General features: G+C 42.2%; 1 protein-coding gene across 1 annotated transcript in view; it reads left to right on the plus strand.

Annotated features, from left to right (window-relative positions):
• ZBTB38 (zinc finger and BTB domain containing 38) overlaps positions 1–10,185 on the plus strand; it is a 160,960-nt gene extending 150,775 nt beyond the window's left edge. Inside the window, exon 11 of the transcript XR_003971656.1 lies at positions 9,451–10,185. The gene's annotated coding sequence lies outside the window, so the exon portion shown is untranslated. The remainder of the gene's footprint in view (positions 1–9,450) is intronic.
• The last annotated feature ends 6,337 nt before the right edge of the window (positions 10,186–16,522 follow it).

Below are 16,522 nucleotides of genomic sequence, written 5' to 3' on the forward strand. Positions count from 1 at the left end.
GTGGATATGCAGGGAAAGTGGCACGTGCCCAAGGAGGGCACGCAAGCTTCATGTCCTTTTCCCCATTTCTTGCCCTAAGCATCTCTTCCATTTGGCTTTCCCTAACTGTACTCTTTAATAATAAATAGTAACCTAGCTAAATGGAAAAAAGAAAGTTCCTCTCTTCTTCAATGGTCTGCTAAGGTCACACCTTGTTTTCTGGATTTCTAGTCAATGAGTATGTATATATAAATTCAAGATATTGAAATTATTTAGTACATGTACAAAATATATGTATTATGTAAAAGTATAAAATTATAAAATATTTTTACAATATAAAATATATAATATATTATATCAAATATATATACACAAAAAGCATGTATTCATTTTTATCACATAATGAATACTATTTTCATATCATGATAACTTTTAAAAGTGAATTATACCTTAAATATGACACCAAAGGCAAAAGCCGCAAAAGAAAAAAAAAATAGGTCAGTTGGACATTGTCAAAATTAAAAACTTCGGTGATTCAAAGGATATCATCAAGAAAATGCAAAGAGAACCCTCAGAATGGTAGAAAATATTTTAAAATCATATATCTGGTAAAGGACATATCTAGAATATATAAAGTGCAATTACGACTCAATTATAAACAGATACATAACCCATTTTTTAAATGGACCAATGATCTACACAGACATTTTTCCAAAGAAAATATACAAATGGCTAATAAGCACATGAAAAGATGCTCCACGCCACTAATCATCAGGGAAATGCAGATCAAAACCGCAATGAGATACCACCTCACACCCACTAGATGGCTATAGTCGGAAAAACAAAACAACAACAACAACAAAACAGGTAATAACAAGATTTAGGGATCATGTAGAGAAATTGGAACCCTTATGCATTGCTAGCGGGAATGTAAAGTGGTGCAAACTTTTTGGAAACAGTCTGGAAGTTCCTCAAAATATTGAATATTGAGTTAGTAGAGGACCCAGCAATTCCATTCCTAAGTAAATACTCAAGAGAAACGAAAGTATATATCCACACACAGACTTGTACGCCAGTGTTCACGTCAGCATGATTCGTAATAGCCAAAAAAGTATAAACAATCCAAATGCCCATCAACGGATGAAAAGATAAATAAAATGTGGTATAACCACACCGCAGAATATTATTCATCCATATGAAAGAATGAAGTACTGGGGTGCCTGGGTGGCCTAGCTGGTTAAGCATCTGGCTCTTGGTTTCAACTCAGGTCACGATCTCACAGTTTGGGCTCTATGCTGACAGTGGGGAGCCTGCCCGGGACTCTCCTTCTCCCCTTCTCTCCCTGGCCCTCCCCGCACTCATCCTATTTCTGTCTCTCTAAATAAATAAATAAAAACTTTTTAAGAAGCTAATTATAAGTAGTAACATATTTTAAATAATCAACAAACAAAATTATTTTTAAAATGCCCCGTAATCCATGCACTGAACAGCTTCGTAACCTTTGTTTCTACCCATCTTACGAAGACTAAGGCAACCTCCCTGAATGTCTGTACAAAAGAATTTCTAGGGGTTACTGCTGAAGTTAATCCTAGACCATGACTCCTCCAGGTGAAAATAAAACTCATTTATTCTAGAAGGAAGAAACTAAGTTCTCCACTGGAGAGGAAGGAAAGACCTCAGAAGTAAATCAACCAATCACATTAAGTAGAAAAAGGACGTGAGAAAGGTGGATAAATTGTAAACCAAACTATGGCCTTGGCCAAACCATGCTAACTCCTCTGAGCCCAGTTGCTGCCTCTGTTAATGGGAATAATAACCCTGCACACAGGTTTCACATCGGGTTGCCCCAGGGCTGTTGCGAAGGTCAGAGGATTGTCTGCCAAGAACAGTGACCTCCTGCCCCCGTTTGCCACGTTTCCCAGTTTTAAAACCAAAGTAGTCTCCAGAAAACCTAGATGAGTTGGGTATCTTACTACAATTGAGTTTTTAAGGTCCAAAGTAGATTTTGGAGCACAGGAAGAAATACACAGGTTGACATGCATCTGAATCAATATTTAGTTCATTTAAGTTAGAAAAATAAGCTTAAAGTCACTTGTAAACAGAGTTGTTTTATTCATAAATACATACATTTGAAAGTATAAAAAATAATTATTTTCTCTCACCCTTGAGAGAGGTGATATTCTCCTAACAATAACTATTTCTTTTTTTTTTTTTTTAACGTTTATTTATTTTTGAGACAGAGAGAGACAGAGCATGAACAGGGGGAGGGTCAGAGAGAGAGGGAGACACAGAATCGGAAGCAGGTTCCAGGCTCTGAGCTGTCAGCACAGAGCCCGACGTGGGGCTTGAATTCACAGACTGCAAGATCACAACCTGAGCCAAAGTCGGACGCTTAACCGACTGACCCACCCAGGCGCCCCCAACAATAACTATTTCTATAAATTGACCTGGGGCACCTGGGTGGCTCAGTCGGTTGAGTGTCTGACTTTGGCTCAGATCATGATCTCACGGTTCGCGGGTCTGAGCCCTGAGTTGGGCTCTGTGCTGACAGCTCAGAGCCCGGAGCTGCTTTAGATTCTGTGTTTCCTCTCTCTGCCCCTCCCCTGCTCGCTCTCTGACTCTGTCTCTCTCTCAAAAATAAGCATTAAAAATTTTTTTTAATTGACCTAGCTAAATACCCTTAAGCATTTACTACATTTACAAATTTTTCTTACAAGAATTTTCAAAAATTTTTTTAAGTTTTTTAATTTGTTTTGAGAGAGAACGAATGTGAGCAGGGAAGGGGCAGAGAGAGGGAGGGAGAGAGAGAATTCCAAGCAAGCTCTGCACTGTCAGCACAGGGCCCGACATGGGGCTTGAACCCATGAACCATGAGATCCTGACCTGAGCCAAAATCCAGAGTCCTTCTGCTTAACTGACTGAGCCACCCAGGCACCCCCAAGACAACATTTACAAATTTAGTGTCAAATCCTCTCAGGCGTTTCAGTTACCTCATAAAACAGTTATAAACTTAAACAAAATCTCGCTGAATCCAACCAATCAGCAAAACTAGAATGCAGCCCATAGAATGGGAGAAGATATTTGCAAATGACATATCAAATAAAGGGTTAGTATCCAAAATATACAAAGAACTTACACAAGTCAACACCCCAAAAACAAATAATCCAATTAGAAAATGGGCAGAAGACATGAACAGACATTTCTCCAAAGTAGACATCCAGATGGCTAATGGACACATGAAAAGATGTCCGTTATTACTTACCATCAGGGAAATACAAATCAAATACAATGAGATATCACCTCACACCTGTCAGAATGGCAAAAATCAATAACACAGGAAACAACAAGTGTTGGTTGAGGATGTGGAGAAAAAGGAACACTAGTGCACTGTTGGTAGGAATGCAAACTGGTGCAGCCATTCTGGAAAACAGTATGGAGTTTCCTCAAAAAGTTAGAAATAGAACTGCCTTATACAGTCGCACTACTGGGTATTTACCCAAAGAATACAAAACACTAATTCAAATGTTTATTTATTTTTTGAAAGAGAGGGGGGAAGAAACAGAGAGAGGGAAAGAGAGAGACAGAGAATTCCAAGCAGGATCCGTGCTATCAGCACAGAGCCCAACGCTTGGCTGGATCTCACGAATTGTGAGGTCATGACCTGAGCCGAGATCAAGTGTCAGACTCTTAACTGACTGAGTCACTCAGGTGCCCCAAAAAACACTAATTCAAAGGGATGCATGCACCCCTGTGTTTATAGCAGCATTATTTATAATAGCCAAGATATGGAGGCATTCCAAGTGTCCATCAATGGATGACTGGATATATACAATGGAATATTATTCAGCCATAAAAAAGAATGACATGTTGGGGCGCCTGGGTGGCTCACTTGATCGAGCATCCAAACCTTAATTTTGGCTCAGGGCATGATCCCAGGGTCATGGGATCAAGCCCCTTGTCAGACTCCATGCTGAGAATGGAGCCTGCTAAAGATTCTCTCTCTTCTTCTGCCCCTCTCCCCTTCTCACTCTCTCTCTAAAAGAAAGTTTTTTTTTTGTTTTTTTTTTGTTTTTTTAAAACGTTTTTTTATTTATTTTTGGGACAGAGTGAGACAGAGCATGAACGGGGGAGGGTCAGAGAGAGGGAGACACAGAATCGGAAACAGGCTCCAGGCTCTGGGCCATCAGCCCAGAGCCCGACGCGGGGCTCGAACCCACGGACCGTGAGATCGTGACCTGGCTGAAGTCGGACGCTTAACCGACTGCGCCACCCAGGTGCCCCTAAAAGAAAGTTTTTTAAAAGAATGAAATCTTGCCGTTTGCAGTGACATAGCTGGAGCTAGAGAGTATAATGCAAAGCCAAATAGGTCAGAGAAAGACAAATACCATATGATTTCATTCATATGTGGAAATTAAGAAACAAAACAAATAGGCAAAGGGAGGGAAAAAAAAGAGAGAGAGAGAGGCAAACCAAAAAAACAGACTGTTAACTATAGAGAACAAACTGATGGTTACCAGAGGGGAGGTGGGTGGAGGATGGGTGAAATAGGCGATGGGGACTAAAGAGTGCCCTTGTTGTGATGAGCACCGGGTGCTGTATGGAAGTGTTGAATCACTATATTACACGCCTGAGATATAACACTGTACATTAACCAGCTGGAATTAAAATAAAACTTTAAAAACTTTTAAAATGATATTAACTAGAAAAAAATCTTGCTAAATCCGTCAAAAAGTAATAAATACATGAAATGAAACTTATTGGTGTTGGGGCACCTGGGTGGCTCAGTCATTGAGTGTCCAACTTCAGCTCAGGTTATGATCTCACGGTTCATGAGTTTGAGCCCTGCATCGGGCTCTGTGCTGATGGTACCGAGCCTGCTTTGGATCATCGGTCTCCCCCTCACTCTCTGCCCCTCCCCCATTTGCATTCTCTCATGCTCTCTCTCTCTCTCTCAAAAATAAATAAACTTATTGATGTAGGAAATCAAATTCACTTAACATTCAAACTCTGTTTACAAATTTAATTACATTATCTTAGTTTTTAATTAAAATCTCTTAATTTATCCAATAGAATAAATAACAAATATAAATTATAATGATGATTATGCAACTTATATTTAACTCTAACATTTAATAGTATGGTTGATTTACTTTATCACACCCAAACTTTTTTCCCTATCTTCCACAAAGACAGTTTATCCAACCCAGTTGCAGAGCTGCTATCTCAGATCCATGGAACATGAACCCAGAACCCAGAATGCCCTCCACTGAGATGTTAACCCAGTACCTGTTAATACTCTGAGTCTCCTTTTAGAGTATGTGACTGTCTAAGCCCATGTATCCTTTTCCCCAATTTCTGCCTTGACCTCTTATATAACTTTCAATTTTCTGATTTTCTGAATCCTATTTATAATCAACCAGCCTATTCCCCTCTGGGTTTACATTGAAGAGATTTTTCCCCCCTCTTTACACCTGCCTTAATTATCTTGTTTTCAAGTATTCTGAAACTTCTTGATGAACAATATGGTTTTGGTTTTTTTTTGAGAGAGAGAAAGAGAGAGAGAGGGAGAGAGAGGACATGTGGGGGAGGGGCAGAGGGAAAAGGAGAGAGAGAATCTTAAGCTCAGCATGGGAGCCTGATGCTGGGCTCTATCTCAGGACAGTGAGATCATGACCTGAGCCAAAATCAAAAGTCAGACACTTAACCCAATGAGCCACTCAGGCGCCCCTAGTACATTTAAAGCACTTTGCAAATATAAGGAAATATAGACTTACAAATGTTACTGCCATTATTATTTGGTCAACATTGATGAGTTCCTTTATATCAATTAATAAATACTTGTTGAGGGGTGCCTGGCTGGCTCAGTCAGTAGAGCATGTGACTCTTTATCTTGGGGTTGTAAGTCTAAGACCCACATTGGGTGTAGAGATTACTTAAAAAAATAAAATCTTTTTAAAAATACATACATACGTACATACTTGTTGAATAAGATGTAAGGGGAAAATCAAAATTCTATTCTACTGCATTTTGAGAAATGGCAGATGATTCTAATAGTTCATCTGGAAGAAAAAGCAAACAAGAAAAGATGAGAAAAATTCCAAAGGCAATTAGCAATGAGGAAGACTTAGATATTAAAAGTTATTAAATAGTTATTGTGGTCAAATATGTGTGGTATTGGCACAGTAATTGACAGGCCGATTAAGGGAACAGAAATGAAAGTCATAAAATTGTAATTACATATAGGATTGTGTAGTTTATAATAAAAGAAGGAATACAAACCAATGAAAAGTAAATGGCCTATTAAACAAATGGTGTTGAGATTCTTGCCTATTGGGGGAAATATGTAAAGTTTGGTTCCAACCATATGGTAAAATTAATTTCAAATGAATTAAAGAGTGAAATGCTCTGTCTCTCTCTGTCTCTCAAAAATAAATGTTAAAAAAAATTTTTTTTTAAGAGTTTGGAAATCTGTCCAGAAGTAGAGATAAGCAAGCCAACAACCCTGTTTTAACACTGGCACAATAAAACCACTGACAAGAGATGAGGGAACTCAACAATATGAAGTCAATAAGAATTTCTCCTAAAATGGACGAATAGACCAAGGTGTGCATATGTGTTTGACATATAGCTTTTAAAAATATATGTGTCCCTATGAAGCATAATTAGTAACATCTTTGGCCAGGATTCTGTTAGCTATCATGTTCATGCTTTCTTTTCCAGCGTAATAACAGATGTTTACAATAATGACTAAGGAACTTCAGGTTCCTGAAGTTTCTTTTCTATAATCTTTTATTGATGAAATCACCACACCATCACTATAGAATGTATTTCTATCACAAATGTCTGTGTCTGTAAGTGACTCATGCAGAGCACACAAGGTAATTTTATTAATTGTTCCATTCCCTGACAACGCTTGTGCAACAGATATTGGACTACAGTTTAATGTAGAAGATTCTCTTATCTGAAGTGTAGACAATGGCATTAAACAAAGCTAGTATTTAATAGAGAAAAGGTAAGAAAATAGTAAGTTTAGCTGATGAAATGAAGTCAAATTTAAAAATGCAAAAATCGGGGGGCGGGGTGCCTGGGTGGTTTCAGTTGGTTAAGCGTCCAATTTTGGCTTAGGCCATGATCTCATGGTTCGTGGGTTTGAGCCCCACATCAGGCTCTGTGCCACAGAGCCTGCTTCAGATCCTGTTTCCCTCTCTATCTGCCCCTCCCTCATTCTCTCTCTCTCTCTCTCTCTCTCTCTCCTCCCCCCCCCCTCATAAGAAGGGAATTGTCTAAAATGTTAAAATCTATCCTGTGCATATCTATTAAGTTATCAGGAGTATCTGTGGCACTCTTTAAAATCAGCCCAGCCGTGGTATCCAACAGACAAAATAACCAACAGAGGGAAAGTGCTCCGTTCATCTCCCATGAAATGTTACACTTCAGCCAAAGCCTGGGGTGGGTTCCATCCTTTCTCTTCAAAATGCCTTTCCTTCTTCTCGCTCTCTCTCTCAAAATGCAGTAATTTCATCAGAGGCTGCACAAAACCTTTAACTTCAATCTCCCAAATATGGTTTTCTTCCTGGCAATTCCCTTCTCATGACACAGTCAGAAACTCTAGCTCTCTCAAAGCTGACATTCTAGTTTCTCACTCTCTGTCACTCAGGTTCTCCATGACATGCTGTAACTTTCTTTCGTTCTTGCTCCCCAGTTGTCCCTGTCCAAATCCTGTAGGCAAAGAAGTATAAGTCCACCCCAGACCAGACATTGCCTATCTCCCTTTCCTGCTTCTGTTCAATGCCTTTCCCCCCCTGCCATTCCAGGCATCTGAAGTGACTTTTTCTCTTGTCAATAAATGATGCCTTCCTTAAAACAAAATCACCAACTTTTTAGGTGTTAAAGGTCCTTTAAAAAAAAAAATTGATGATATAAACAGTGGCTTGTTTCTAACATTTCGCTTTGCAGAATAAAAAGTTGATAGCCCTATGTTGGCCCTCCCATTAAAACCATGTTAGCACAAAAACAAAACAAAACAAAACAAAAACAAAACAAAACAAAAAAACCAAAAACAACAACAACAAAAAAACATGTTAGCACAGCAAACTTGTGAATTGTAGAGTCAGAGAAGCTCAGCCCTACAAAGAAGTCTCCCTTTGCAAGTCCTGGCCTGACCCCATTGAGAGAAAATAGGAGAACTGTCCTAGTCCTGAGGCTCCTGTGAGTTCAAGGATAGCAAAGAGCCCTTTCTCCTCTCTCTGTTAAGATTTGCCCTCAGAGTCTGGTTTCCTGTCTGAGGACCTACGTCTTCTTCCGGCCATTCACTGGACAGATGTGGTCTACCCACAGGGCTGCGGTCTCAGCCTTGCAGGCCTCGATGGAACAACCACATTAGAACATAACATGTGGCATGAAAAATTATCAGCGTATATAATGGTGATAATATAGTTCTGAAATAGACGAAGATGCTGTTTTCTTGTATATTTCCTTATGCTGACCTCTCTCCACCCCCATACCTCCAGCGGTTTCCAGTTGTTCAGGGAAGCTTAGGATTGTTATAGGAGGAATAGAAAGAAAAAGAGAAACAGAGAAAGCAAAAGTTAAGTGTCTGTTTCCAAATGAGATTTTTGAATTTTTCAGCCAGATTATCTTAAAACTAGGCTTTGTAAAGGAGAAAAGATAGTCTAGATTCTCTTCTCTGTCTTGTTAACATATCAAAAGCCAACTTGATCATAGAGTTCTTAGGAAGGGAAGTCCTGGAGTAAAGAGGAAGAGAAGGAGGAATGCCTACCCTATCAGTTCTAGTGGACTATCTAAGAAAGAAGGGGAAGTAAGGTAGCGTAGCCCTCAGAGGTGCGCCTAATCTCCCTTCTCTTGGTTCCACCCAAAGCAAGGAGGTTTGTGAGGTGGGTGGGGGAAAGGTTAGGGGTTTCCGAAGACTTCATCTTTGGGACTCTGAGAGGGCCTGACGTTGCAGGTGATTGGCATCACCCCGGGAATGGCTTCCTCAACAGCATAGCATCATTCTGCTGGGAGAGAAGCAAAATGTGATTTCCTGGGCTGCCTCCAGGACCAGTATGGAATAAATTGGACCAAGGAGTTCCCATCTGCTCCAGAGAAGAGGCCTGGAAAGTAGCTGAATCGAGAGCCAGCAGGCCTCCAAGCATAGGCCAAGGAAAAGGTGAATCAGCAGTAAGACTGGGGGTGGACACCCTAGGCAAGAGCCAGATGGAGGATGTGGGGTCTGCAGCAGCAGCCAGAGCAGAGACTGAGTCATCAGGGAGCAGAAGCAGGCCTTCCAAGGCAGGAGGGACCAGGCCTTAGGTACTGTAGTTACAGCCTCAGCAGAGCTCACAGAACTTCCAGAGATGGATTGGATACAACCCAGGAAGCGTCCAGACCACCCACCCACAGCAGAAATCAACAAAGATGCGCAAGATTCTGCATGGACCTGAGGATCCTATCTTTTCTCTGTCCCTGCAGGGTCTGCTAGCCACAACTCCACCACCTCGAAGAGACAGAAAAGGAGGATGCATTTACCTAAGGAGGACCATTTACCTAAAATGTCTGTTTAAATTGTGTGCCGGAATACTTTTCTCTCCCTTCGGTGGTTAGAGGCTCATCGGGAAGACAAAAACTATTTTAGAGACATGAAAATGCTGCATCTTCTCTTGCGCATTTGTGAGGAGGGTGAAAAAATCTGCAACCCTTCACACTCAGGAGTGTCGCCAGCTCTTCCCGTCCTCCTCCCCGTTGCTAAATGTGGTGCCGCTTAGCTGCACAGTTCCTCCCATCCACCCACACCCAACTGTGGAGAAGAGCTTGCAGGGTCCAGACCAGATCTTTGGGAATTCCACCACACAACCAGGGGGAGGGGAGAGGGGTGGAAGTGGTATAAGCCACACAGGTAGGTTGCAAGGAGAAAGAATAAAAGAGGCCACGGAGAGCAGGGGGCATGAATGTGTTCAGATGCATCATGTAGGAGAGGGAGAAGAAGGGAGAGAGTGGGTGGATGGGAGAGCACACTATTGGGGGGGAACGAGAGTGAGGAATGGAATGGTTGAATATTAGAGAAGAGGAAAAGTATTTTGGTGGAAGATGCTGTGGATTACATACTTGGATCCCATTCATATTCCTTGAGATTTAAAAGTGGAATTCCTGGAGCACCTGGGTGACTCCATCAGTTAAGCGTCCGACTCTTGATTTCAGCTCAGGTCATGATCTCATGGATTGTGAGATCGAGCCCTGTGTTGGGCACTGCGCTGATAGTGTGGAGCTGCTTGGGATTCTCTCTCTCGCCCTCTCTCTGCCTCTTTGCCCCCCCCCTCAAAATAAACAAATAAACAAATTTTTTTAAAGTAGAATTCTTACCAGGACTTTGCTTTTTTGAACCCTACCTACTCAGGGTCTGAACCACATGGATTGCAGTTTTTGGCAGGTTTACAAACACAGACACCTGCCATTTTACTGAAGATGTATTCATATAGAGCACGGATTCTCAATGGGAGGTGATCATGCCTCCTAGAGGCCACTCAGCAATGTCTGGAGACATTTTTGGTTATCACAACCGGGAGATGCTGTTGGCCAGAAATGTTGCTAAACATCCTACAACGTACAGGACAGTCCCCAAGAGCAGAGAATTATCCCAGCCAAAATGTCAACAGTGCCACAGTTGAGAAGACCTGGTATAGAAAAATGGAGGAAGGGGCTGTTGTCTCCTTATATCTTCTCTTCCCAAACACTACATGAAAGACAGATTTTTTTCATTTTATTATTATTTATTATTATTTTAATGTTTATTTACTTTTGGGGGAGAGAGAGAGGTGTGAGCGCAGAAGGGACAGAGAGAGAGGGAGACACAGAATCCGAAGCAGGCTCCAGGCTCTGAGCTGTCAGCACAGAGCCCAACACAGGGCTCGAACTCACGGACCATGAGATCATGACCTGAGCTGAAGTCGGACGCTTAACTGACTGAGCCACCCAGGTGCCCTAGCTTTTTTCATTTTAAACATTTTATCAAGCTTGGCAATATTAATTTTTTTTAAGTTTTTTTTTTTTTTTCGTAATCTCTACACCCAATGTGGGACTCGAACTCGACCCCCAGATCAAGAGTCACACACTTGACCAACTAAGCCAGTCAGGTGCCCCTGTGATATTAATTCTTTTAAATTTTTTTTTTCCAACGTTTTTATTTATTTTTGGGACAGAGAGAGACAGAGCATGAACGGGGGAGGGGCAGAGAGAGAGGGAGACACAGAATCGGAAACAGGCTCCAGGCTCCGAGCCATCAGCCCAGAGCCCGACGCGGGGCTCGAACTCACGGACCGCGAGATCGTAACCTGGCTGAAGTCGGACGCTTAACCGACTGCGCCACCCAGGCGCCCCTATTATTTAATTCTTAAACAGCACTAAATACATACAGTACTATTATGCAAATCATAGATTTTGGGTTCCTAAAAACCTTTAAGATTAGGAGAGTTCCTATTGTAGAATTCTAGACTCCATGGAAAAATAAAGTTGAATATTCGGAGGTTTCCAGAAAATTCACAAAAAGCCTTAACACATATTTCTACTCTCAGTGTAAATCTACACCAAACTAGCACACCAGACAAAATAGCTATTACATTTCAGGTGTGATCAGTATGAGCAACTATTGCTTCTCTCCGTCTTTTGCTCACTACTAGAAGATCCTTAGAGCCGCCCCCCTCTGCCCCCAGCAATTTCACTAAAGTATTTGTTTGGTGTGGCTGCAGATAAGACATCTACTAAGAAGGATTATTTGGGGTAAGGGTGCTAAGCAATAGTGGTACATCTGGTCCTCCATTCAAATGCAGTAGTAAATGCCTTTGGATTTTGATTCCACTCTTCCTGGCCCCTCTCCATCAGCCTTTCCTCCATATCTGCACAGATAGCCCTAGAGTGTCCTCATAAGGATGACCTCACGTGGCTTAAAGCAACAACACAGCAAACTAGAGGCTTCCATTTTAGTGGCCATATCGACTCAATTATTTCAAATAGGTCACCAGCTTATCAAACTTCCTATTTCTTTTGTGGCTGAATATCCATGTCTTTTCCCTGGAATTCAGTTTTAATAAATAAATGCCAAAGTCTTCAAAATTACATAAAATACAGTTTGCAACAACAAAAATATTACTTTTAAATGTTTTAAGGGGAGAGGACTTTATTCTCTCATGACATTCCTGATCTCTATTTTATTTTTTTTTTAATTTTTTTTTCAACGTTTATTTATTTTTGGGACAGAGAGAGACAGAGCATGAACGGGGGAGGGGCAGAGAGAGAGGGAGACACAGAATCAGAAACAGGCTCCAGGCTCTGAGCCATCAGCCCAGAGCCCGACGCGGGGCTCGAACTCACGGACCGCGAGATCGTGACCTGGCTGAAGTTGGACGCTTAACCGACTGCGCCACCCAGGCGCCCCTATTTTATTTTTTTTTAATGTTTATTTATTTTTGAGAGAGACAGAGACAGAATGCGAGTGGGTTGGGGCAGAGAGAGAGAGGGAGACACAGAATCCAAAGCAGGCTCCAGGCTCTGAGCTGTCAGCACAGAGCCCAACACAGGGCTCGAACCCACGAACCGTGAGATCATGACCTGAGCCCAAGTTGGAGGCTTAACCGAATAAGCCACCCAGGCGCCCCCAATCTCACTCTATTTAAATTGAAGATGGGGTGGGGGGGGGTCACCTGGGTGGCTCAGTCAGTTGAGCGACCGACTTCGGCTCCAGTCATGATCTTGCAGTTTGTGAGTTCGAGCCCGGCGTCAGGCTCTGTGCTGACGACTCAAAGCCTGGAGCCTGCTTCGGATTCTGTGTCTCCCTCTCTCTGCCCCTTCCACACTCATGATCTATCTCTCTCTGTCTCTCAAAATTGAATAAACATTAAAAAAATTTTTTTAAATTTTAAATGGGAAGCAGTGACCTAGGAGAAGACTACCAACACCCTTGACCTTGGGAGGTTAATTCAGGCATCTGTCCTTTCATTGGGGTCCATACTGTGAGGGCTAGAATACAGGGCTGGGTTGTCCTTAACCTCTACATTTTTCTGTAGGGCCATGTCAAGAAGTCAGAGACAGGACACAGTGCCAGAGGGAGATTGCCACCAGGCCTGATCCTAGCAAAAATGCCACCTAAATAACTGCCTTTAGATATGCCCCAGTTTTGTGGAGGCCTGACTCCTTCCTCCAATAGCAGCAAATGGCACGCACAGCCACCAAGTGATGAGCAGTGTGCATCAGGTGATTTATGAATGAACAACTTGGATTATAAAAGATGGTTTCATAGTGTCAGCACATGATGTGCAAAAGTCAAATTTGTAACAGCTAGGATCATGCTTTTGGCTTCACTGACTGACAAATGGTACCTTAAACAAATAGGCATCTATTTTTTTTTTTTTCTCTCAACAGAAGCCTGGAGGAATGAAATTCAAAGCTGGTTGCAGAGGCTCAAATATTTCAGGGACAAGAATTCACTTGTTCTTTCGGCCATAGTCACAAGACAGCTGTTGCATTTCCAGGCATTGTATCCATGTTCAATGAAAGAAGAAGGTGGTGGTGGGGGGGGTGGCGCACAGGGAGAAGGTGTGGCAACAGACTCATCTATTCTCCCAACAAGAAAAGCAAACCTATTCTGAAAGCACAAAGAAGACTCCCTCTCATGTCTCATTGAGTCATATAACCAACCCTGGCTGCCGGGGACCAGAAAAGCAATATTTAGCTTTATTGACCTCCATAGTGGAGGCTGCAAAGGAGAAGGAGGTGGGGAGTATCTGTTGAGTTAACTATAACATAAAACTCTCCTGTTTCCACCCTGGCATCTTAGACTAGTTGGAGGCCCAAAGGAAAGAGATGAGGACTAGGGCTAAGAGTTGATTTTATGAGAGATTCTGAGCCCAAGCAGTGCTACTTAGGGGCCTAGCTGGAGAGGTGGCCATTCTTACCAGATTTGCTGACCACTAGAAGCATTTTGTGAGCTCTGAAGGACAATGTTCTGGGCTTGGGCCTTGACATTTTCACAGCAGGCACCATAAAGTGGCGAAAGTCCCTCAAGCTACTTCCTGGGCAGACACAGTGACAAAGGGAAGCTAGAGCAGGAAAGGAAAGACATAACAAACCCAGAAACCCCCATTCTACCAATGGTAAGTCTAACATCCCTTGGACACTCTTGGAAATAAGTAATTGGGGAGAGTTTAAATTATTTGGGCAAGCAGAAGATGGAGGCAAGACCAAGAACTTTTGAGTTAGTGATGTTAATAGGATTTCATGTGTACCTGCAGGCTGATGTGGCTGCCTGGAAGTTAGATCATAATAGCAAAAATGAAAACAACTTGCAACTTTGAAATCAAAGTTTTGTTGCTCCTACAACAACTTACAAAAAATTGAAAATGTTTCAATCTAGCCCACGAGTAGACCAGTTCCTGACCTATGAACTTCTGCTCTCCTGGCTATCTCTGCCCCAAATCAGCTGCTTGTTATGCACACAGCCCCAGCCCAGGGGGAGGATTGCAAACCCCTCACCCTGCCTCCTTCCCCTTCTCCTTCCTCATCTGACTTCTGAGATGTTGCCTTTTCTCTGCACCTAAGCTTTCTACAAAGCCCAGGCTCAGCCCAGTATGGTTATGTGGTCTACTCTGGTTTCCCTTGTGGGTTTTAGATTCAGCATTCTGAGCTCATTTATTAGCAGCTTCTCTGAACAGGCCATCTTTCAATCATTTGCTCATTCATTCATTCATGCGTTCATTCATCATTCATCAAACATTTAGTAAGTGCCTTCTATGTTCTTCTGTGTTTTATTGTGCACTAATGAGTCAAAGACAAAATATTGTCCAGTCTGTGACAATCTTAGACTCTCTGGGCACATCATAGCAGTGGAATCATATGGTATTTGTCATTTTGTGGCTTATTTCCCTTAGCATATCCTCAGAATTCAACTATAATGTATCATGTGTCAGAATTACCTTCCTTTGTAAGGCTGAATAATATTCCATTATATGGATATACCATATTTTGCTTATCCACTTATCTGTAATAGACACGGGTTTGTTCCATGTGTTGACTGTTGTGAATAATGCTGCTATGAACATGTGCATACTAATCTCTTCAGGACCCTGCTTTCATTTCTTTTCAGTATATATCCAGAAGGAGAATTGCTGGATCGTGTAGTAATTCTGTGTTTAATTTTTAAGACCCATAAAGACTTCTTTTTTATTGACAAAATAAACTGTAGTTGTTTAAGCCATTTTCTGACAGTTTTTCTGTTACTTGCAGCCCAAAGCCTCCTAATTGGTATGATGGAGGAGAGAGTGGGGAGGGAATCTTAGACAAAGGGAGAAGTTGGATCACAGCAGATCTGCATTGAACCACCTGGCACATTTAGGAAACTACACAGAGCTAAGCGTATCAGCACATAAACTGTAGGAATGTATCTGTTGCATCTGTGACAGAATGCATCCTATCTAGTTTAAGCGGGAAAGAAATGCATTAAAGGTACTGAGTAACTGGGGACTCAGTTACCTGAGTCAGTTAAGCATCTGACTCAGTCGGTTAAGCGTCTGGGTGGCTCAGTCGGTTAAATGTCTGACTCTATTTCAGTGCAGGTCATGATCTCATGGGTTCTTGCGTCCCAGCCCCACATTGGTCTCTGCACTGACAGTGTGGAGCCTGCTTGGGATTCTCTCTCTCTCCTTCTCTCTCTGCCCCTCCCCTACTCATGCTTGTGCTCTCTCTCTCAAAATAAAGAAACTAAAAAAAAAAAAAAAAAGGTACTAGGTAACTAAGAATCTCTTGGAGGGTCAAAGAGTCAAGTTGGAACTGTTTTTTCATCCAAGAACAACAATTATTCTCTCCTCTGAATTTAAGTCTCTTATGGCTGTAACTCCCTGGGGGAAACTGTGTCGAATGTATGCATCCTAGTTTCCAGAGAGACTTTGACCTCGAGAAAGATGGACACAATGTTCTGAAGTTCATTCAAGTTCAGTAGGAAAGAGTGCTGTGATTGATTGGTAGTATGTGCCATGGGGATGAGAAAGGGAGGTATGGGAGCTTATTATGGACTGAATGTGCCCCTCCCATTCTTTTTTTTTTTTTAATTTATTTATTTTTGAGAGAGAGAGAGAGAGTGTGTGTGTGTGTGTGTGAGAGAGAGAGAGAGAGACAGAGAGCGGGGGGGGGGGGGTGGATGGGCAGAGAGAGAGGGAGACACAGAATCCAAAGCAGGTTCCAGGTTCCAGCTGTCAGCACAGAGGCCCACACGGGCTCAAACCCACAAACTGTGAGATCATGACCTGAGCCGAAGTTGGATGCTTAACAGATGGAGCCACCCAGGCACCCACTTTTTTTTTAATGTTTATTCATTTTTCGAGAGAGAGAGAGGCAGAGAGAGACAGAGCGTGAGCGGGGGAGGGGGAGAGAGAGGGAGACACAGAATCTGAAGCAGGTTCCAGCCTCCAGCTGTCAGCACAGAGCCCAATGCAGGGCATGAACTCACCAACCATGAGATCATGACCTGAGCTGGTGTTGGACACTTAACCAACTGAGCCAC

This window comes from Lynx canadensis, chromosome C2, assembly GCF_007474595.2.
Source record: "Lynx canadensis isolate LIC74 chromosome C2, mLynCan4.pri.v2, whole genome shotgun sequence".
In the NCBI taxonomy this organism is placed as follows: domain Eukaryota; kingdom Metazoa; phylum Chordata; class Mammalia; order Carnivora; family Felidae; genus Lynx; species Lynx canadensis.